We start from the raw sequence: 25,167 nt of genomic DNA, 5'->3' as shown, positions 1-25,167 counted from the left end.
GTGTCTCTCTCTCTTTCTCTCTCTCTCACACACACACACACATCCACACACACACGTTTAATTTTTGGACATACACTGAGCTGTTTAATCAAGTGTGTTACATAGAGATTCGTCTGTTGAGTTTTGCAAAAAGTGTTTTATGAAACTGAAAACTGAGTCAAAGGCTGAGAATTAGTGTATGGTTTTATTAGTGTATGGCACCCATCCATCACTGAGACACTGATGCAATGCTGCATTTCTCCAAATTTTCTTTTTTTGGATGAAATGACCCTATAAAAAGACAGTGGAAATGGTGTTTAGCTGCGGATCCGAAGGCTTCATGTGAATTGGCAAAAGACGGTGAAGCAACAAAATCTGTCCAAGAACAAGATTCATGTCCATACACTGAATATTCAAATGCAGCATGCTTCGAAGTCTTCGAAGTGTATGTGTTTGCGAGGATGTAAATCCAGCTCTGGAACCGTGGACACACACTTCCATCATGCTCAGTTGTTCACACTGGGTTACAGTACATCCTCATGCCTTTTTGAGCAGCGCTGGGCTGCCAGAATCACCCAAATAGTTTTGACCCAGCTGGATTGGGTTAAATGTTTTTCTGTTTCCTTTAACTAGTTTAAAAATGACTGTCTAGCTGGGTTATAATTGTTAAATAAATACAAAATGGGTTGTAATTTTAAACTCAATGTCAACTCAACTTATGTTTAATAACTTATGTTTAAGACTAAATTTAACACTTTATTTTAAGGTGATGTAGTTACATATAATTACTACAGCAAATTATACATGATTACAAAAATCAAATAATTATTATCTGTTTATAGTACACGGCTCTTGAATGCTTGAATCTGACTGACTGATGGACTTATTATGAAGTGCAATTATTTTCAGGGAAATGCATGGTGAACATACAGTAGTTCCAGGCAGCTCTTGAACACATTACATCTCCATATCACTTTGTCAAATGATTTCAGATTTTTCAAAGGTCCTTATCACATAAAACAGCAAAAGAACCAAAGCCCACAACAACATTGACCAGGGTAATAAATATAGTAAACAATAAGATAGAAATGGCAAATTATTTCCATGGGTCTGCGTCAAAATCACTCCACTTTGTGTCATGGTCACATCACTTCCTTATGTGTGCTTCATTTCCTAATAACTCAACGGCCTGTCATCAGTTATTCCTCACTTCTTTTCTCTTCTTTCAATGAAAAGAGTCATTTGCACGTATTGTACAGTATGTGCACTTACCTGAGCAAGTACTGGGTAATATAAGGTTAGGTTTAGGGGTAAGCTCAGGGTTAGTACTGTACCTACTGTATTATTACCCAGTAGTCAAGTCAAGTCACCCTTCATTTATATAGCGCTTTAAACAAAATACATTGCGTCAAAGCAACTGAACAACATTCATTAGGAAAACAATGTGTCAATAATGCAAAATCACAGTTAAAGCTGCAGTAGGTAACTTTTGTAAAAATGTATTTTTTACATATTTGTTAAACCTGTCATTATGTCCTGACAGTAGAATATGAGACAGATAATCTGTGTAAAAAATCAAGCTCCTCTGGCTCCTCCCAGTGTCCTATTGCCATTTGCAGAAAGCCATCCGCTCCCGGTAAGAAACAACCAATCAGAGCTGCGGTCCGTAACTTTGTTTGAGTTCAAAATGTAGAAAAATTAACATAATAAGCGAGTACACCATGAATCCATTTTCCAAACCGTGTTTTTGGCTTGTCCTGAATCACTAGGGTGCACCTATAATAAGTGTTTATATTCGGACTATTTTAGATTGCTTCGGGGGTACCGTGGCGGAGTAACCCAGTACCTTTGTGATTCTTCATAGACATAAACAGAGAGAAGTAGTTCCAGCTACGATGTTCTTCTGCAAGACACAAGCAGTTCTGTTTATTAACCGCTAGAGCGTCAAAAGTTACCTACCGCAGCTTTAAAGGCAGTTCATCATTGAATTCAGTGATGTCATCTCTGTTCAGTTAAATAGTGTATGTGCATTTATTTGCAATCAAGTCAATGATATCGCTGTAGATGAAGTGACCCCAACTAAGCAAGCCAGAGGCGACAGCGGCAAGGAACCGAAACTCCATCGGTGACAGAATGGAGAAAAAAACCTTGGGAGAAACCAGACTCAGTTGGGGGGCCAGTTCTCCGCTGACCAGACGAAACCAGTAGTTCAATTCCAGGCTGCAGCAAAGTCAGATTGTGCAGAAGAATCTTCTGTTTCCTGTGGTCTTGTCCTGGTGCTCCTCTGAGACAAGGTCTTTACAGGGGATCTGTATCTGTGGCTCTAGTTGTCCTGGTCTCCGCTGTCTTTCAGTGCAGTAAAGGTCCTTTCTAGGTGCTGATCCACCATCTGGTCTGGATACGTACTGGATCCGGGTGACTGCAGTGACCCTCTGATCTGGATACAGACTGGATCTGGTGGCTACGGTGACCTCGGAATAAGAGAGAAACAGACAAATATTAGCGTAGATGCCATTCTTCTAATGATGTAGAAAGTACGGTGTTATGGGAAGTGTTCCCGGTTCCAGTTTACCTAATTAATGCAGCCTAAAAATCCTTTAACGGATTTGGATATTAAAAGCATATTAGTATGTTATGTGTAAGCCAGGTTAAAGAGATGGGTCTTTAATCTAGATTTAAACTGCAAGAGTGTGTCTGCCTCCCGAACAATGTTAGGTAGGTTATTCCAGAGTTTAGGTGCCAAATAGGAAAAGGATCTGCCGCCCGCAGTTGATTTTGATATTCTAGGTATTATCAAATTGCCTGAGTTTTGAGAACATAGCGGACGTAGAGGATTATAATGTAAAAGGAGCTCATTCAAATACTGAAGTGCTAAACCATTTAGGGCTTTATAAGTAATAAGCAATATTTTAAAATCTATACGATGTTTGATAGGGAGCCAGTGCAGTGTTGACAGGACTGGGCTAATATGGTCATACTTCCTGGTTCTAGTAAGAACTCTTGCTGCTGCATTTAGGACTAGTAGTTTGTTTACTAAGCGTGCAGAACAACCACCCAATAAAGCATTACAATAATCTAACCTTGAGGTCATAAATGCATGGATTAACATTTCTGCATTTCACATTGAGAGCATAGGCCGTAATTTAGATACATTTTTGAGATGGAAAAATGCAGTTTTACAAATGCTAGAAACGTGGCTTTCTAAGGAAAGATTGTGATCAAATAGGACACCTAGGTTCCTAACTGATGACGAAGAATTGACAGAGCAACCATCAAGTCTTAGACAGTGTTTTAGGTTATTACATGCAGAGTTTTAGGTCCTATAATTAACACCTCTGTTTTTTCTGAATTTATCAGTAAGAAATTACTCGTCATCCAGTTTTTTTATATCGACTATGCATTCCATTAGTTTTTCAAATTGGTGTGTTTCACCGGGCCGTGAAGAATTATAGAGCTGCGTATCATCAGCATAACAGTGAAAGCTAACACCATGTTTCCTGATAATATCTCCCAAGGGTAACATATAAAGCGTGAAGAGTAGCAGCCCTAGTACTGAGCCTTGAGGTACTCCATACTGCACTTGTGATTGGTATGATACATCTTCAAGTATGATTTAAACCATGCTAATGCACTTTCATTGATGCCAACAAAGTGTTCAAGTCTATGCAAAAGAATGTTGTGGTCAATTGTGTCAAACGCAGCACTAAGATCCAATAGCACTAATAGAGAGATACAACCACGATCAGATGATAAAAGCAGATAATTTGTTACTCTAAGGAGAGCAGTCTCAGTACTATGATACAGTCTAAATCCTGACTGGAAATCCTCACATATACCATTTTTCTCTAAGAAGGAATATAATTGTGAGGATACCACCTTTTCTAGTATCTTGGACAGAAAAGGGAGATTCGAGATTGGTCTATAATTAACTATTTCTTTGGGGTCAAGTTGTGTTTTTTTATTAGAGGCTTAACCTGTTAACTGTCACTCACGTTTTTGAAGATTGACATGAATGTGCATGATACAAACATACATTTTTATAATTCATGACTGAAAACATTTTGTAACATGATTTTGATGTGCCATTTACATGGTAATGCAATGTGTAAAGTATGGACTAGTGGTTCGTTTAGGATGGGAGCACTACAGAAAGATTCCGGCCAGAGAATCCTTTTATCAGCTTTATTTTCAAGATCAGGATGCCAATATACAAGTTCTTATAAGTGTCTATGTGGTCTAAACAGAGAGAAAAGGAAAAAGAAATAATGCAATGGTAAGAATAACTGATTAATAAACAAATAAAGGAATACTATACTATGCTCATTGTCATAATTCACAACAGTACAGTACATAAATAATAATTTATGTTAATACAGTGCAACAAAATATGTTACTATTATACCTTTTAATATCTATACCGCTGCACCTTTAATTGGCTATGCAGCCTGAGACTGTATCACTATAACACTCGATGCAGATAGCACCAAATAAACAGTAAATGCACTGCACTGAAACACAGAAGCATATCGCTAAATAACTAACAAAAATAAAGTCTAAATCGACATATAGAGGGCTAATTATTGCACACAGGAAACATGTTGCATATTATATCACGCTCTGGCATCATGACTACACTAATTAGTCACGCAGTTCAACAAATAAAACTAGTTCGCATGAACATACATGAATCTCAAACATTCATCACAATGCAGTACAAGCATGCAACAGTAGTAAAAACTTACTTGCTTTTCATAAAACGCACACAAAAGTAAAGAAAAGGGTCTCAGCGTTTTCTCTCGTCATCCCTGAGCGCGCGAACAACTGAGCAGCGCACTACATTCTCTGTCCAGGCGCATTTCACGTGATGGAGCGTTCACGCGCTTAGAAAACTTCAGCGCTAAAGAATAGACTTTCAGACAAGGCCGCCCCCAACTGTCCACATGACAGTTGAAGAGTATGAGAAAGTCTATTTGGTGGTCTCTTCCTCGTCCTTGTCCTCCAGAGCTGGGAGCAGGATGAGCCGAGCGACTGGACGAATGTAGGTGCGGTCCTTCACTTGAACACTGATAGTCCGTACACGTCCATCTGCTCCTGGATGAGTCTTGGTAATCCGTCCTACAGGCCATGATGCTCGGGGGAGTTGGGAATCCACGATTAAAACGACATCGCCTATGGAGAGTGCCTTACCGTCCTTCCTCCACTTACTGCGCTCTTGTAGCCCTGGTAGGTAGTGACTGATGAAGGATGACCAGAAGCGATCGGCGATGGCTTGGCTATGCCTCCAACGTCTTCTACCGAGGTCACTGGGATCGTAAACTGCTTGAGGAAGTGACGAGTCATGACGGCCCATGAGGAGGAGGTTAGGCGTGACCGGGTCTGGATCAGAGGCATCTGATGACAAGTAGCCTAAGGGTTTCGCATTCATTATGCCCTCGACCTCCACTAGGATTGTCATCAGGACTGGTTCAGGAACAGTCTGGTCTTTAAGGACAACGCGAAGTGCAGTCTTGATGGATTTCACTTCCCTCTCCCATGTGCCTCCGAAGTGTGGCGCACTTGGAGGATTGAATCGGAAGGATATCTGCTGTTCAGCAAGTTGCTCTCTCCACTGAGGTGCCATGGCAGCAACGGCTTCACGTAGCTCTCTCTCTCCACCGACAAAGTTGGTACCATTGTCCATGAGGAGTTCGAACGGTTTGCCACGTCGAGAGATGAATCTTCTCAGTGACAGCAGGAAAGCATCGGTATCAAGGCTTTCTAATAGATCCAGATGCACCGAGCGAGTTGTCATGCATTTGTAGACAATGCCCCACCTTTTCTCAGTGCGGCGACCGATCCTCACTTGGAAAGGTCCAAAGCAATCAACTCCGGTTGAATAGAATGGTGGCTTAGTGAGTCGTAGCCGAGCTGGTGGGTAATCTGCCATCTTCAGTACATCGGGTTTTGCTCTCCATCTCCGGCACTCCAGACATGAATGTTGATGCTTTCGAATAGCCTCTCTACCACGGATAATCCAAAACCTGCGTCTGATCTCGGCAAGAACTCGTTCTGGCCCAGGGTGCAGTAGTGACTCATCAAAATCCTTGACGATAAGCTTTGTCACAGGATGGCTTGGGTCCAGGATAACTGGATGGATAGTATCCAGGTCTAGTCCTTCAGCATGCCTTAACCTGCCACCAACTCTAAGTAGCTCCGTGGCTTCTTCATATTCTGGTGACAGAGATGCGAGACGACTGTCTGAAGGAAGAGTACGCCCAGCTTTGAGAGCTCTCAATTCTTCAGCAAAGCAGTCCTCTTGAGCCCTTTGTAACATCAGCTTCTCTGCTTGCAGAAAATCAGCAGCGGGATAGTGTACTGTAGTATTAGCATCAGCCGCCCTGTGAAGGGAGCTAGCAGTTTCCTTAAGAAGCTCTTTCCAGTTGGAGAACTTACTGGGGTCTGGAAGTTGTGTTGGCAAGATGCTGGACATAGTTCCCATGAAGGCAGACTTCCTTAACTCTGTGGTGTCTGGTTCTACCTCAGAGGAAGGCATGTTGGGCCACTCCTTCTCAGACAAATGGAGGAAATGTGGACCTTTGTTCCAGCGATGATCCTGTACCATTTCTTGCAGAGTGAGTCCGCGGGTTATATCATCAGCTGGATTGCTTAGAGTATCAACATACCGCCATTGAACAGGATTGGTCAGGTTCTGGATTTCTGCGACGCGTGTTACAACGAACACTTTGTAACGGCAGGATTCTGATTTGATCCAATGTAGTACAGCTGTGGAGTCTGACCAAAGAGTGATGTGCTCAGGGGGGACTGCAAGCTCTGTCTCGATCACTCTAGCCAGCTGTGCACCTGTAAGCGCGGCACTGAGCTCAAGACGTGGAATAGACATCTGTTTACGGGGCGCGACTCTCGATCTGGCAAACACGAGGCAGCTTGAGATGTTGCAAAGTGGGAATTTCCTGCACCCAATTCAACCATTTCTCCAGAAGGTCAGCAGGTTGGATCTTGTCATCCCAGCTAATGTTGGCCTTCCACATGTCCTGAACCAGCACTTTACATCTTGTTGTGAATGGCACAATGTAGCCCAATGGGTCGTAAAGCTTGGCAAGGACACTGTAGACGTTACGAAGAGTAGCGTCTGAAGATTCCGTATGGCGATGTTTGTAACTCAGGGTGTCGTTCAGACAGTCCCAGCAGAGTCCAAGCGTGGGCTCTTGGAGGTTGTCACTGGCCTTGGATAGCCATAGCTCACTGCTAGCCGACTGCGCCTCAGGAGGTAGATGTGCTACAACTTCAGGCATGTTACTAGCCCATTGCCGGATCTCGAAACCTCCCTTGTTCAGAAGTGCTCGCAGATCATCGACTAGAACCTTGGCATACTCAGCTTTACTCACACTGTGGAGGCAATTGTCGACATAGAACGAGTGCTCGGTCACATGCATGAGAGGAGAATCTGGTTGTTCTTGGTCTCTGACGTGCTGCTGGAGGGCAAAGACTGCACAACAGGGGCTGCACGTTGTTCCGAATGGTAACACCTCCCATTGGAATATGCGTGGTTCAGATGTCCTCTGCATGTCACGCCACAGGAACCGTAAGAGTGGTTTATCACTGGGCAACAAGCGGATCTGGTGGAACATCGACTTAATATCTCCGCTGATGGCAACCGCATGACATCGAAACCGCATCAGGACTCCAATCATGGTCGGACCGAGCGTTGGTCCCGGCAGGAGTTGGTCATTCAGGGACAGACCGTTAAAGGAGAAGGAACAGTTAAATACTACTCTGTCCTTTCCATTGTGGTGCACCATATGATGAGGTACGTACCACGACTCTGTGGACTTTGCTGCCTCTTCTGTAGAGATTTCTGCGACATAACCAGACTGAATAAGTTTATCCATCTCCTTGCAATATGAGGCTGCTCGAGCGTTATCCTTAGCCAACCGGCGCTCAGTGCTGCGTAGGTTAGGCATCACGGCATCTTGCTGTGCATAAAGGCGGATGACTGGCTGACGACGCAACAGGGGAGTAGCGTAGCGCTGGGTACCATCCACAGATACACGTTCGGAGGCTGTCTGTAAGAGGATGAGTGCCTGTTGGTCTTGCTTGGAACGTGTTGCAGTCTACTCACTGACATAGGGGACTGTGTCAATGTGCCAAAGTCGTTCCACATTCCTGAGGAGTTCAGTATATGAAGACTCAGTGGCGATGTGCAGACAGGAAGACTGGTGAGAAGAGACTGGTATGATGTCAGAAGGACCTTGCAAGGACCAGCCTAGCCTTGTGCAGATGGCTATAGGACCGCCAGATGGACCTGCTCTGACTGGCTGTGTAGGAGTAAGAAGCTGAGGTATATCAGAGCCGATGAGGAGCAGAGGTTGGGCTCTGTGGATAGGCGTCAAAGGAAGTCCTTTGAGATGCTCATAGCGCTTCTGGAGAGCTGCTACTGGGTATGTGTGTTCAGATAAACTCAGACTGCTTGCAGTGAACGCATGTTGAATCCAAAACTTCTTGTTTGGCTTGAAGATGGGGGATACATGAAAGCTAACTGAGGAACCTTTCAGTTCTTTCACCTCTTGCTGGACTGTCCTCAGATAAAGTGTCTCTGGATGTTGAGAGAGTTGTAGTTGCTCTACAGCTTGTGGGAGGATAATCGTTCTCTCCGAACCATCATCGAGCACTGCAAATGTCTCAAGAGTGTGATCTCCATGATGCAGGAGCACTTTGACAACCTTCAGCAACACTCTCTGAGGGCTTCGGGGCTGCTCAATGTAGACAATGGGCTTCGGATTACTGACCATCAGCACTTTCTGGGATGACTCTTGAATGGTGTCATGGAGGACTGTAAGGTGTTTCTCTTTGCAAATCTTACAGGGGCGTTTAAGCGTGCAGACTGTAGCTTTGTGGCCGCGGCCGCATTTCCAACATCTGTCACCTTCCTGGATCCACTTCTTAATCTCATCAGTAGACATTTTCTTAAAGTCGGGGCATGAGTTAAGGTAGTGCTCCTTATTGTTGCAGAATGGACAATAAGGACTGAGTTTGAAAGCTTGGGACTTCGCATGAAAGGTCTCCTTGTTAGCTGTCTCACCAGAGCAGAGGAAGACTGACGCTATTTTATCTTTGGGCTTTGAACTACGTTGATCTCTCTTTGGAAGGGTAGGCCCTGTAGAATTGTAGAGAAGAGTAGCTCGACTAGCAAGACGCTTGGCTTGAGCCTTCATCTGCAGCCACGCAGCGAGGTCAGGCAGGGAGTAGGTAAGCTCTGAACCTGGCTGCAGGATGCCGTGAATGAGACAATATTCCACAAATCCATCTCTGTGGGAAGGAGACATTTTGCTTAAGAGACGGTCAACATGAGAACCACACCTGAGCTCGTATCCAACTGGTCCCTCTAAAGTGCGCAGCATACCGACCAGCGACTGGACTGAGAGAGCGAAAGAGTCAAATGCCTCTGCGTCTCCTGACTTAATGGCTGGGGAGTTGAGTATTGTTGCCAGTTCACTTTGAACCAGTTGTCTTGGCTGGCCATATTTGTCTTGCAGAGCTCCCATTGCAGCTGTATACGGTGCGGGGTCATACATGTATGATTTAGCCAACTGCAGAGCACTCTGAAGCTTGAGCTGACTCAGAAGAACTTGATATTTATAGTGCTCGCTGAGATGAGGGTGACTATTCATCAAGTTGTCGAGCGCCATCTTCAAAAGTGCGAAATCACTTTCTTTGCCGCTCTCGAAGAAGGGAAGTGTTGGTTTGGGAATGCCGTAAGATGTCGCAATCAGGGTTTCCATACCTGGGTAGGTCAAGGGTGATGCTGTCTGAACTGGTGTTGCAGTTGGTATACTGCAGTTAGTATACTGCACTGCAGGAGGTGGCGGTGCCACTGTAACTGCTCGTGGTGGCATTGTGAAGCTTGTACTGGTAGCTGGAGCCCCTATGTTCTGAGACGGTAGATTAGTTGTGACAGAAGACCTTGCCAACGGTGACGCTCCACCTGCCTGTACCGTGGGTAGGACGGGAACGAATGAGACAGGTACAGATGGAAGTCCAGAGACTGGTACTGCAATCGGTGCTGTGCTGACAGGAAAACTGATCTGGGCACTCGTAACGGGATTAGCAGGTGGTGCTAATATCGGAGTAGGAACAGTGGAGAGAGGTGTTATCGGAACTGGCTCTGGATTTGGCTGTTGCACAGGTGGATGCTGCTTGGGGATTAATTGCACCTGAGGTGGCTGTTGAACCAATTGTGATGGCAGAGGTAGCTTGGAGAACGTAGCAGGAGCTGACGACGTAGACAAGGAATCATCATTCGTCCCTGTCAGGTAGGTCTTTACAAGACTGGCAATGTGCATCTCCTTCTCGAGTTTCTTTAAGCGCCTGCGTCTTCCCATTTCTCTAGCTATTCTCTCTTTAGCCAGATGTGCTTCCTCTTGCAGCCGCTGTCCTTCTCTGGCTTGTGCATCCAATGCTGCCGCTTCTAAGTCAGCTTTCCTTTCCTCTTCTATTTCCTGTTGTAAGTCAGCTAGCTCCAATCCTTTGATCTCCTCCTCTAAAGCAGCTTCTTGTATATCAGACGTACTTCGAAACAGATGGAGTCCGTAAGATAACTGAGAGGACCGTCGTGAATGTGCAGCTGACCGGTAACTTGTCAAACTCCTAACTCTAGTTGACTGAGCCTGGTCTGGTTGTCCTACTGGGGTAGAAGAGGCTTGGACCACAGGCTGTTGATAGGGCAGAAAATTGACTTCGTACTGGGCCAAATGTGCAGGTGGATGAGGGTCTCTCTTGGGTCTGTCCGATGACTCCTGTTGCTGACCATCAGTTGCTGACTCCATAGTGTCGGTGGAACCCAAATCCGGCTCGAAGGACCAATGTAAAGTATGGACTAGTGGTTCGTTTAGGATGGGAGCACTACAGAAAGATTCCGGCCAGAGAATCCTTTTATCAGCTTTATTTTCAAGATCAGGATGCCAATATACAAGTTCTTATAAGTGTCTATGTGGTCTAAACAGAGAGAAAAGGAAAAAGAAATAATGCAATGGTAAGAATAACTGATTAATAAACAAATAAAGGAATACTATACTATGCTCATTGTCATAATTCACAACAGTACAGTACATAAATAATAATTTATGTTAATACAGTGCAACAAAATATGTTACTATTATACCTTTTAATATCTATACCGCTGCACCTTTAATTGGCTATGCAGCCTGAGACTGTATCACTATAACACTCGATGCAGGTAGCACCAAATAAACAGTAAATGCACTGCACTGAAACACAGAAGCATATCGCTAAATAACTAACAAAAATAAAGTCTAAATCGACATATAGAGGGCTAATTATTGCACACAGGAAACATGTTGCATATTATATCACGCTCTGGCATCATGACTACACTAATTAGTCACGCAGTTCAACAAATAAAACTAGTTCGCATGAACATACATGAATCTCAAACATTCATCACAATGCAGTACAAGCATGCAACAGTAGTAAAAACTTACTTGCTTTTCATAAAACGCACACAAAAGTAAAGAAAAGGGTCTCAGCGTTTTCTCTCGTCATCCCTGAGCGCGCGAACAACTGAGCAGCGCACTACATTCTCTGTCCAGGCGCATTTCACGTGATGGAGCGTTCACGCGCTTAGAAAACTTCAGCGCTAAAGAATAGACTTTCAGACACAATGTCTGATTTTAAAATGGGTTTTGAAGGATGAATTTTGAGATTTTATGTTTTCAAGTGATATATAACTTCTGATGATTTCTAAAATGTGATAGAGAAAAAGGCAACGAGGAAGTCTTTTTTTTAAACAAAGGTCAAAGCTCCTTTTGTAATGTAGATTTCTGAGGGTGCACTCTTGTCATAAATTCATCTATTACTTTTCCTACACAATTTTTAACAAAAAATATTGGTAAAATATATATTTGGGAGTCTTAGACCTTTCCAACGATATATAGTTTGTCAAGATTAGATTAGATTTGATTGTAATATAGTATAGTCAACGTAGGCGTCCCGTATACGGGACGGGGTGACATTTAACAGGTTTTAATAACAGCCAGTTTGAAAGTTTTGGGGACATATCCTAATGACAATGAGGAATTAATAATAGTCAGAAGAGGATCTATGACTTCTGGAAGCACCTCTTTTAGGAGCTTAGATAGTATAGGGTCTAACATGCATGTTGTTGGTTTAGATGATTTAACAAGTTTATAGAATTCTTCCTCTCCTATAGTAGAGAATGAGTGGAACTGTTCCTCAGGGGGTCTATAGTGCACTGTCTGATGTGATACTGTAGCTGACGGCTGAATGGTAGCAATTTTATCTCTAATAGTATCGATTTTAGAAGTAAAGTAGTTCATAAAGTGTGTTCCGTTCCTCCCCCAATTATCCTGCCTTTAAAAGCCCTAGTCCTTTCAGTTCTTGTTTGTCGGGTCTACACTGTAAAAACTAAAGGTGCCTCAGGGATCCTTTTGAGTACTCCAGGAACCTTAAAATGTATTTTAAGTGCCTCAAAGCTCTTTTTCTCATAATATGGTTCCTGGAGGAACCTTTATAGTCTTTGCACTTCATGCAGAAACTCATGGGATCCTTGAAGAACTTTGTTCCCAGTTCTGAGATTCTGGAGTCACCCTTTCATTACACTGAGACCTCAAAGTGCTCTGAAGGTTCCTGGAGGAACTCACATTTAAAAAAAAAAGGGTTACTGTAAGCTCTGTTAACATTAAAGTGGTTCCTGGAAGATCTCACTTGTAAAAGCCAGCATCTGGAAGAACCAAGAGATTCATGTGACAAAAATGAAATTTGACTGATTATTATTATTATTAATAATTACTTTTTAGGAATGTGATGGAACAATGACTTTTGTGGCACTTTCCATGTAAAAAAAAAAAAAACTAAATGTAAAAATCTTCACACTTGTTCTGTCAAATCATAAATAAATAAATAAAAAAAACTTAATAACTTAAAATAGTTTTATTGAAATAGGCTAAATGTTAAATCATTTGAAGGTGGATAGTTTACCTTGAAACTTTAAAGCAAACATTAAAAATATGATTGAACTAAATATGACTCATTACGCATTACTTTAATAAAAAAAAAAAAAAATCGGTACAATAGTAATATTTAGAGTTTTTTTTTTTTTTTTTTTTTTTTTTTTTTTTTTTTGCCTAATAAAATAAGTTTAAATTATTCAGAAATAATTGTTCAGCTGTTGTCAAGAAGAAAATGCATGAGGTTTGGACGCGTCCTCGCGCTCCTACTGTTTGCTCGCGCGCGCGTGCGTGGAAGAGCGATTTCAAATACAAAGAAGTAACGGCTCCATTCATCAAAGAGAGTAAGAAACAACCGCTGCGCAAGGTGAGTAAAGACTCCGAAATAAATACACAGATTTATTATTTGTATACTAATTTCTACACTGACACATTAGACTGTATGTTTTTTTTTTGTTTTTTTTTTGTATGTTTGTTTTAACCATTAATTTAATAGCCGCGATGCTTACGAGGCTAATGCACTTTGTGGGACGAAATGGAGACCACAAACACAAGGTCACAAACAATAATTATTGGCCTAATCCAAAATTATATATGACTATACACTGTTACACTGAACTGAATTAAACAATAAAAAACTACCCATATGTTATTTTTTATTCAGCAGTTAATGAAGAAATGTGGCTCTGTAGTGGACACCTGTGAGGCAGTGGACAGCTGCTGATGTCTGATGCTGACTGACAATAAACAGACCTCTCTGTACCTACCCCATCTTTTGCAGGTGTGTAAATAAGTGAACGGTTGCAGACACACACCAGAAACCCTTCTAAAACATTCAATTATTTATAGGTTATTAACAGTTCTTTTTTATTGTTTTTATTTTAGAGATATTATACCATTGCCCTTCCTGTTACATGATGATCCTGCTGTCCTGGACTGTATATGATGAGGTAAGTATGAGTTTGTCCATGTGTGTATACATGTAGTGTACACACACATAAACACATTGTGTACTTAATTAGTCTACAACCATTAATCAATGCAATAATATGACATAAATAATTCCTGTGGTGTTCCTCATTTTTAAGATAATAAAAAAATACCTGTGCTAAATGAATAAATGTAAATATTTTATTATTTAATTTTAAGTAAATCACTCTTTTTTTCAATGAACAGCCTACACATAATCTCAGAACAGCTGTGGTAATAACAGAGGACCCATTAGATGAGAGCGGCACTGCAGACTTTCCTGATGGTGAGGAGCTTCTTGCTGATGAACCTGCCGACATGAGTTCACCTTACTATGAGTAACTGTGTTCTGTTCAACATTATACAGAAAAGCAATTAAAAGTTCACTAAACCGCACTGTTTTTCTGCTGTATCTGTTGGTCATTCAGGAGGAGATCATGGACAATTTTCACAAGACTGATGATGTGTTTCAGCTGTGTTTGTATCGTAAATCCTCACAATGTTTGTATATTTTGATTTTTTTTTTATTATGTGCATTTATAACACTATACTTTGTATTATATCACATTCATATCAAATTACAGAAAAAAATAGTTAATGCTAATGCAAGGGTGTTTCTAATCCAGAGTCTTTGGGAGGGATGCTAAATTTGACATTGTTCTCTCTTCTGACTGCTGTTATCAGTCTCTGACAGATTATTTTCTTTGATTTAAAGTTGTGAAAATGCTATTGTAGAGTTTTTCATTTTGCTATTTGAGTAAATAATAGTTAACCCAACTATAACAACTTACACTGCTGAGAAACTGGTTTATTAAGCTAAATACATCTATCTTGAGGCTTATCAATTTCTTGAAATGTCCTGTGTGAATTCTCCCAATCAGTCACCACTATTTAGAACAGGAAAGAATATGTTACTATTAATTGCATTGTGTCTAAAATTTAAATCATTGTTTTAGGTACATAAAATGTTTTTTTTTTTTAAGTTCTAAGATTATTGAGTCACATTTATTTGTTTCTAATTTTACCAAGGTGTAAATGCTTTTTTGTTGTTGTTGTTGTTTATAGCAGTATTAACACTGATGTTGCCATGAATGGGATTGTGATGTGCAGTATTGTGATTATGGATATTGTTGTTGTTTATCAATAAACTGTTTTATACGCATTTGTTTTATTTTTAATCATTGAAAAGGTCAATAGCAGGACAAATAAACCAGTGGGGGGGGGGGGGGGGGGGGGGGGGCATTTAAGAACTGAAATTAGGCAAATGGTGCCTTGAAGCACCCCAGGTGGTTCCTGGCCATCATAATAAAAGGATTCCTCCAGGAACCATTGAAAGTTCCTCAGAGAACCACCACCATTTAGAGCAGTGCCTAGAGGCTCTTCAGACGGTTCCGCCGGTGTGGCGAAGTGAAGAACCCCAAAAGGAGCCTCCAGGAACCTTTAGTTTTTACAGTGTACTTGTTGGATGCCTCCCTGGTTTCCTGTCTCTACTTTTGGATTATTAAGGACTTTTTTTGTGTTATCTCCAGCGTGTCCTCATTCCCTCCATGAGGGAGACTGTGACAACATGCAGAACAGGACTGTAAAGTAAAGTAAAGTGTTTCCAAACACTCGCACTGAGACCAGTCTTTGAGTGCAACCAAGAAACACACTGACTGAAAGCCTGGAATAAACACTGAAAGTCTGGGATAAAATGTGTCTTATGAAGAATCGTCAAGACTCAAGCATATTAAATGACTTCTCTTAAAACAGTTCCATTCTGGCTTTTTGAAGTTCACTCTGGTCATCACTCGAGTGGTTCTTGTGTGAAGAAAATCATTCCAAACCCTTGAGTTTTATTAAGCCAAACTGGCTCAAATCAGCACAGCATCCTTAACCCAATGTTAGTAGAGTGTAAGAGTAAGAAGAACTCCCAAAACATCCAGGGATGTTCCTTAGAATCTGATCAGATAACATGTCTGTGAGTCCAGCACTTCCCTTCATGAGAATATGAAATGTTAAGTTGGAGCAGGGTATTTTTGTCTGTGACCTGGCTAATACTCAGCAGCACATGAGCGAGACATCAGCATCCTAATGAACTGTGAAACGCTCCAGACCTCGAATCACTCTCTCAGCTCACCCATGAGGGTTTCAGAGCGTTTACCTGCAGAAGACCCTCATTCACAACATCCCTGCCACCCGTGAGCTTGTTTAGTAACATTTCACGTGAATGAATATCGTGTTCAAATCCAGTCCACTAAATCTGATCATCCAGAGACAAACTTGCAGCTCGAGTCATCCCACTGACACACAATCAGTGTCAAACTCACAATCGGGATATCAATGTGAACACACTCATTTCCTCACAGATTTTAAAAATAAAAAGGTGTTTCAGAGAAAAACATCAACATTTTTTCAAGCAAGTTAATGAAAGGTGATGATCAAGATACAAAAAATATATCATAACATTTTTGCTCGGTCAAGTAGTTCGGACTACATTTGGGGAAATGTGTTGGTCTAACATGGGATTTTTATGTAATTCACATTTCTTAGGATTTGTGATTGATAAGGTCCTGAAAACGGGGAAATACTATGGTGAAGAAGTAACTCTACATAATCCTTTCAGTTTGCTACACAAAATAGACAAAATTATAAACTTTTACATTACTGTAAGTGTTGGGGAAAGTTACTTTTAAATGTAATGCATTACAACGCTGTGTTATTCCCTGAATAAATAACTAATCACATTACTTAGGTACATTGGTATATATTTATAATCAGAGCTGGGTAGTAACGGATTACATGTAATCTGGATTACGTAATCAGATTCCAAAACTCAAGTACTTGTAATTAGAGTAAACTACTTTTTAAAATACTCGTAATCAGACTACAGTTACTTTTTTATGGATTACATGATTAGCCTACATATTATTTGCAAAATGGTAATAAGTCATTCACAATTCATTGATTCTCCTAAGTTTCTTTTTTTTAACCTTCATATTTTTTTCTTAATAAACCTGTCGCTTATATACGTTTGTGATTCTTCAAGTTTTTTTCCGGCAGAGAGGGGGAGGGGTATCAGAATCACACTCAGAAGAAATCAGCAAGATAATGGAAAATGGAGGGGAAGCTGTTTTTATACAGTCTATGAGGGGAATGCATCCTTTAATCACTGGATGTTCAGACATAATTTAACTTTTAAAGAAAGACACGGGAAAATGTCACTATTCAGTGTAAACTCTAACGCTACTACCAAGGATTAATTTGCTGTCCACGGAAATCTTTGTCCTAGCAAAGTCATTGCTGTAAATTTCATGTTCTTAAATATATTAGTAATGTTGATTTTTCTTCATTGTTACTACTTTATGCACTTAAAGTCTTTTGAGATTAAATGTTTGATCTGGAAATGGTCTTTATATATTAGCCAGGGCTCAACATTAACGCTTGTCCAGGACAAGTGGATTTTGTGAAAGAGAATTGTACTTGCCCGAACGGACAAGAAACCTGATAAAAATTTTTAATAAACAATAACTAGGGCAGCACAATTTGGTGAGAATGATTCTGATTTTATTACTTTCAGTGTAAACAGTGACTAATAACATATAATGTATTGACAGTATCAAGATCGCGTCAGTTGAGGCTTGTGCAGTCCGTCTGACTCGTGGAGAAATCAAAACTATAAGCACAACGGCACACAAAGAAACATGAACAAACATACTGCAGAAGAAAAAAATAGAAATATTCTGTATAATATGTGCAACATCACACGACCAGGAGTGATGTTTTTCCAACTTTCAGCTCGATTGCAAATGTGATATTGATTTTATACATATTCAGTTAAATAAACAACAGTTAACTAATGTTAACTGACCTACATTTTAGAGATATTGTGGATAGTTTTTGCTCCATTTCAAACAAAAATAATTCTAAGTAAAGCCAAAGCAGAACGGTCGCACATCTCTGAGCAACACACAAGTCTTTCGTTAATAAATTATTCACTTTTAAACGAGTCAATGATTCAGTAAACCATCTATAAAAATGGTAACTTGCTTCATTTGTTGAATGAATCAGGTGTTTGAACGAATCGGTTGAATCAATGATTCACTCATTAAAAAAAGTGACTTGCCACCACCTACTATTGGTTTAATTTCATATTTAAAAGTATCTGCATTTTCCCAACATTTCATATTTTGTAGGTCAAAAAAAGTAAAACATTAATCTAATAACATTATTTATGCATTTGGACAGATGGAGTTTGTTGATACTAATTTTATTGTAATAATATCAACCATAATGTCTTATTATTCTAATTAAATGTATTGATCACATGTAAGAATTCAACGTAAATGTAGACATCTACATTTAATCAGTTTAGGAAAATATTTTCCTTTATAAAGTTAAAAAGTGTAACAGCAATCAATGTAAGGCAAATATAAAAAAAATATGTTGATTAAAGTAATACCTGATAGAGCACTGATGAGACCGTTTGAGAATAAATTACATTTGTGCCAAAAAAAACAAAACTTTTTTTTCCCCTGGACAAGTAACTTTTTGTGCATGATTGCATGATGTTATTGTTGTAAGTTTCATTTTTAAAATGTTGTTATTGTTTGACTTTTTCTCATTGTTAATATGCATTTAAAATGGTTTGAGATGGATAGAAATGTCATTGCTGGGTGAGTTTTAGTCTTTTCAAAATTCATGTTTGCAATGTAGCTAATGGTTTTCATTGATACGGTCATATTCACTTCTAGTGTTTTTTTAGTTATTTATTTTTATTAAATATTCTACCTAGTAGTGATATTGATGTGAATTTCATGTTTTTTCAATATTGTTTTTTTATTTTTTATTTACTTTATCATAAGAAAATATGGTTTAAAATCATAAGAAGTTAATTTTTCTTTTCAGTGTTACTAGCAAACACTAACAGCAAGGTCCACATTGCACTTGAAAAAGAAGCTATTATGGCTCTTTTTGGTTAATTAAATGTATATATTTTTAAATATATATATTTTTAAAAAGTACAAGATACAAAAGTACAAGCCTAAGGCTTATTTAAATAATAGTATTAAATTGTTGCAGGTTTGCATCATATTCTGAGATCTACATTAACCTGTTCACACAGTGGAAAACAACATAACTGGCGTTTCTTATTTGAAAGTTAATTCTTGTAAATTAAAAAAGTAATATGTTACTGTACTAGTTACTTGAAAAAATAATCTGATTATGTAACTTAATTGTAATGCATTACCAACAACACTAACTATAATGAAATATTAATACTTAAATAACTTAATAACTTAAAATGCAAGCTTGGATACAGAAGTTGTTGAGCTTATAGAATGCATTCTATTATGTTAGTTGAAAGCTGACACAACTTTTATTTATTTTATTTTTTCTTACATAAAGTTTTTGAGCTATTAGGCAGAAGTTGTTAAGCGCTATGGAGCGGGTGGATTGTTTTTACTGTCTCAGGTCTGTGGGTGCCGCTGGTATTGAGAAATAACTCTGTCAATGCACAGCACTCCGACTACCAGCATCATTCCAGCGTCACGCGGCGTCCATCATTTCCTCCGTCTGTCTGTCTGCCGGCCTTGACTGTCTCTGGGATCAGGGAATTCCCTAATTCCTGTCTGGAAATGGAGCAGACTGTGAGTGAAACGAGGAGGCAGCTTCACAAGATCCCGCAGGCCTGTGCGCAGGTCATTCATAATGTGTGTTTTAACTGGTGTGAGAGTGTTTTTGCCCATCCGTCAAACACTTGCGTGGGACAGCTCTCTCGATTGGGACAGAGCAAACAGAGCTGCCCTTCATTACCTCTCTCAACAGGTCTATGGTCTCACAGCTGCTTTCATTTCCCGTCTCCTTACGGGGGATCACACTTAGAGAACTGACATTGCTCATGCGGCACAAAACTGATTAAAACCACTTACTGTGGGCTCTCAAGAAAAATGGCCGTCGAGCCAACATTCATATCCTCAGCGGGCTAAATAAAGTTTTCCATTGCCTTTCTCTGGAAGCGCCGCTCTTATTCTTTTACGACGACATATTGTGTCAATTAGTCACTGAAGCCATTGCCAGGCACATCTCATAAACTTGCCTTATTCAGTGTCTTCATCACAAGTCTTTGTTTAACATTTATGTTTATTGATACATGAAGATACATTTAAATAATTCAGGGCAAGCATTAGCCGTGAGGTGGCTTGTTAATAATTGATAGGCTGTGGAATGGGCCGCAGCACTCGGGGAATTGATGATATTGTAGTAATGCAGGGCTGCAGCACGTGTAATGGATATGGATGCTTTAACTGATGATGGTTATTGTGGCTCAAAGATGCTCCGAAGGCGTTCTGGGGGGGTTGACTTACACCAGACACATAGGAGCTGACACTGCAAATTGTGGCTTTAATAGCAGGGGTTGGTGCGCTCTACCGAGGGCCCTTAATGGACTGCGACACGATTGATGCGAGGAGAAGAAACGTGTGCCCCGATATTAAAGGAAGATCCAAGAGCATCCTCTGAGTTCCTGCATCTTCTGCCTCTGATCTGCTTCTTCACGGCTGAAATGCTGTGTCCGGTCAGTCCTGAAGCACATTCAGACACACGCTCAAACACAAACCCAAGTGATGGATGCAAACAGAGAAAATATTTGCAAATGTCTGGAAACAAAACTGTTAACATTCTGCCGTTTTAACTGTAAATTTCTCATCGCAGTATAATATTTCAGAGCTGAAAATCTGGACTTTGCTTCGGGTTATTACAGTTAACGAAAACTACACACACACACACACACACAAATGTTATTTTGAAAAAAAAAAAGGACATTTTAAATAAAATTTAAATAAATAAAAAATGATAGTTGCTAAAGGAAACATTTCTTGTTATTTTAGTACTTTAAGTTAAACTAAACAAAATATTTTAGCTAATTTAACTTTAAGTACTAAAATATTAAATATTATTCATTAATGTCATTAAAGAATCTTCCTTGACCTCATGATTAAGCAGATGTTTCTCTTGATGATTTTATCATTTATGAGAATCATCAGAATCAGACAAGGCATCTGCTCATTCTCATTTAACGAACTGTTTTCCTAATGAATGTTGTTCAGTTGCTTTGACACAATCTATTTTGTTTAAAGTGCTATATAAATAAAGGTGACTTGACTTTAAACGGTGGTGTCTCTGTCCTGTTCAGACATCACATAATGCTTTGCAACATACTTAAGTGAGTGACATCAGATTTCATTTGGACTGTATTAGGTTGTACGGTGTAATGATATATACGAGCTGAGGCCATTTTGGCACTGATCTTCAACCCCATAACATTGAGTATAACAGTAACCTTTTAAAATCCAGAAACCCAGAAATGTTCTAGCACAGTTGGCTAGCACGGTTATAATGCTTACTTTACAGTGCAGTGTGAGGAGGGACATTGGAGGATGAGATCTTCACATCACAGGACACATACACACAAACATGCTCATCTCCCCCCCAGCACACACACACACACACACACACACACACACACACTTTAGCGCTCACTCAACACACTTATTACACTTTAACTTACTGATGTATTGCTGCCTCACAGCGAGTACAGCATGATCAGTTCTTCTCTGCAGAACATCACAGACGTCACTGCACAACACGGATAATGCCTTTACTGCACTTAAACTCACATTCACATCAAATTATATCTATTATTTAATTTACATGCCAGACTAAGAGGAACATCTTAGAATTCATGATAAGTTTTTTTCTTTCTTTCTTCAACTGATTACAAGACCATGCTGTCAGATGGGGTGTGGTGCATTCTGGGTTGCCTTTACCATTACATCTGTATACAGTAACACTTGAAATGACAAGAGAACAGAACCTAACAAACCATTCAGATCACAGAGTTTAGAGAGGGTGTAAAGTACTCTTCTGCTCAAACAGACCCAGAGCAAAAACACACCTAGATATCTGAGTGTCTAGACTTGATGCGTTTGGCACATTTACTCAAACAAGTTATTCTACATATAAAAGAAGCATTATTAAACAGTTCATACTCGCCACTGGAATCAAAACCATGACCTCGCTTTACTCATGCTTTACTGTTTGAGCTACATGAGGCAAACACAACACATAACCTATAAACAGCTATGTCTTAACTGTATAATCTGGATGAAGTTCCAAGTTGGTTTGAGATAGTTAGTGGGTGAACAAGCACAAGCACACAGTGAAGGCTTCCTCCAATGAAAACGTGCATCTTCTGTTGTCTCTCACATCAAGGCAGCTCTTCATAGCCTATGCTTTTCCATGCAGCCTCCTTTAATGCAGCAACAGCATGTGTACAGTGACGGTGCTCATTTACTCATGGCTTCAGGGAACGTCTTGCCATCAATAATTTAGGGCCGAGGTTCATTGGAACCTTTTTACCCTCAAACAAAACCGCCTTTGTTTTGGCAGTGTCCGACAGCAGCACAGGCTCATGGAATCGCTGGAGGCCTGAAGAACATAAGGTGCATTATTAGCCCAGACACATGCAGGGTCATTAGAATCATGGAGATGCCGCGCTCTGATACAGCACTGATGCTGATGCTGGGCTTCACCTGTCACATGCCTGGGATGTCATCAAAACACACTCATACATAACCAAATCTATCTATCCATCCATCCATCAGCCCATCTATGAAAAGCTTGTATCCAATTTGCATAAGAAAGTGTTTTCTTTTAGCTCTCAGTAAACAGCTGGTTTGATTAAAGAGCCAGTAAGATGAAAATTCTAAGCTTCCTTTCACTGTTTATAAGTCCTGTACATTAAGTTTAAATCCATCCAAGGTTAAAAAACATTCTCATTTTGTCAAAATATCATTTTAAAATTACCTCAATTCTCAGAGATCCCCAAACGGTTCGCGCGAAGCTGTTCAAAAGATTCAGTTTCCTTAAACCCCACCTTTCGGTAGCATACTGTGTTCTGATTGGTCAACTGACATAGTTTTGATTGGTTGTTCCGCACACACCTCCACGGTAAACTATGCGTTAGTATCTGTTTGGGGTGAATTATGTCTAATTCCTCTCATCGCGAAGCAAACAGTAAAATAAAAAACTTGAACAGTCTCGCTGCTTTTTCTTCTGTGTGTGTGGATTCAAGCCACGCGCTTCAGTTTGAATCTGAATAGCGCGTTCAGCGCGGGGGCGTGGTCACATTAGATATAATGAAGGGAGACGTGAAAAACAGACAACACGTTGTTTTCATATGGATTACTTAATCACAGAATATCTGTTAGCAGCACTTGTTTAGTTTTAAAGTAGACATGTCAAGCTTTCTATAGATATCTCTCTCATGTCTCTTCGTTGAGTATTCACGGAGTTACACTTCATTTTAATGACGTGTTTGTAAATGAAGATCAGCGCAGATAAAGGCTGCAGACAGCACACATACTGATAAGACGCTCGGGAGAAAACAGACACATAATTTCATAATCATACTTCGCGTTGTGATTCGGAGATGCTCGTTGTTCTAAATAAAGTTGGTAATGAACCCTCTTTTATGGCCAATTGCTTTGAAAATCCCGCTGTACTCACCGAGATTAGAAAAGCAGTCATCAGTGAAATGTTGTGAACACAACAAGGATTTGTTGTACTGCTCTGGTATTGTGGTAAAAATGAATTTTAGCCATTGGTTCTTCTGATCTTCATTCTTTGGCAGTGAAAATAAAACAAACTTGCCTTTACAATTAAAAACACACTGTCTCCTCGACATGATGCTCTCACACCAACCAGAGCGTCTGTGTGTGTGTGGGGGGGGAGGGGGGGCAGGTCAGAGGTCAGTTTCTCCCAAGACGGTAGGCGGAGATTATTATGCAAAGTGTTCTAGTGACGTACATAGAGATGGGCAAAAGATTTGAAATCTATAACGACTCGTTTCAGCGATTCAAAGACGACTACTTACTTTAGAAGCCAATAACTTTTTAAATTGTGTACTTTTTGGTTTAATTACTTTGCACATTGTTTACACTGATGGACAGCTACATCATACACTGTAATACAGGTCATTTTTGATTTCCCATCTGTGTGGCTCTTTAAGGGTTTATTGCTCAATCTATTCTTCAAAGCTTGATTTATTGTAATGAGTGCGAGACCGGTGTGGTTTAATTATTGAACAATAAACACCCTCCAAACAACAAAAAATTTCAAACTGGAAGCTTTAATATTTGTTCTTCTCTAATTGAAATTAATAAGCCTTTCCCACAAATGACGGCAAGCCTTTCCAGTGCTATCAGGGCATTTGAGCTAAAATGGATTTTACTTTACTTTAATGGATATTTTGGAAAAATGACAATTTGCTTTTTATCCTTCAGTTTGTGAAGAGAGCATAAAGAAGATTGTGACGGAGGTGAAAGACACAATCTTTCAAGGCTTTAAGAGGCAACAAAACAACCTCTGTTGCCACAGTTAAGAGAAACTTTACAATCTTTTTTCCAAGGGTGATGAGTGCTTGCCAGTTGAGAGCACTAATAGCTTGTGGATGAAGGCAGAAAGACACAGCAAACTCTACCCAGAAATCGCAGAATTACTGTAGAATGAAGCCAGACCTCCCAATTCTTCAACACACGCAGAGCGAAGACAGACACTTTCAACCCAGTTACATTTTCATCTGCATGGAAGTTTATTAACAACTGCCTGTTTGCTCCAGGGACACAGTAAGAAGTAATGAGAAGAAGAGCACACACTTCTGAGAAAAAAAAAATTAAGCACTCACATTACATAAGAGAGAGGATTCGCACACTTAAACCAGTGTTTAAAGGGGTCGTATGATGTTGCTAAAAATAACATTATTCTGTGTATCCAGTGAAATGAAATGTGTTTTTGCAGTTTAAGGTTTTAGGTTAAGGTAAAAAAATATATATATATATATATATTAGGAAGTTAGGAGTCCTAGAGTTAGGAACGCCCAGCCACTTGAGTGAGGAACGGCCGGGGGCTTGAGTGAAGAATGGCTTAAGTGAAAAACAGCCAGGGGGTAGAGTGAGGAACAGTCGAGGCTTGAGTGAGGAACAGCTTGAGTGAGGATCGGCCATGGCTTGAGTGAGGAACAGCCGGGGGCTAGAGATGAGGACTTTACCGGATTCAACAAAGGAGCGGCCAGGGGCTTGCGGCAACCACATGTGATGACCACAAGATGGACTCTGCTTCGTCTACGGTGAAAGCCAATCCAGTGATCTATAGCGCAAAGTTGATGTATTTCCTCAGCGACCAGCATGGATCATCG

At 40.1% G+C, this 25,167-nt stretch overlaps 1 long non-coding RNA gene across 3 annotated transcripts; it reads left to right on the top strand.

Moving 5' to 3' along the window:
- The first annotated feature begins 13,164 nt into the window (after positions 1-13,164).
- On the top strand, positions 13,165-15,093 carry LOC113117873 (uncharacterized). 3 transcript variants are annotated; one of them, XR_003294211.1, is made up of 5 exons: positions 13,165-13,329; positions 13,459-13,517; positions 13,630-13,743; positions 13,848-13,912; positions 14,139-15,093. It is a non-coding gene; the product is annotated as an uncharacterized LOC113117873 (long non-coding RNA). The 3 variants fall into 3 exon arrangements; XR_003294212.1 differs by having other exon boundaries at positions 13,165-13,517; positions 13,627-13,743; positions 14,139-14,217; positions 14,360-15,093; XR_003294210.1 differs by having other exon boundaries at positions 13,165-13,517; positions 13,627-13,743.
- The last annotated feature ends 10,074 nt before the right edge of the window (positions 15,094-25,167 follow it).

Source organism: Carassius auratus, chromosome 17 (genome assembly GCF_003368295.1).
Source record: "Carassius auratus strain Wakin chromosome 17, ASM336829v1, whole genome shotgun sequence".
Taxonomy (NCBI): domain Eukaryota; kingdom Metazoa; phylum Chordata; class Actinopteri; order Cypriniformes; family Cyprinidae; genus Carassius; species Carassius auratus.
Note: the sequence above shows the minus strand (reverse complement) of the source record. Positions and strands in the feature narration are given on the sequence as shown.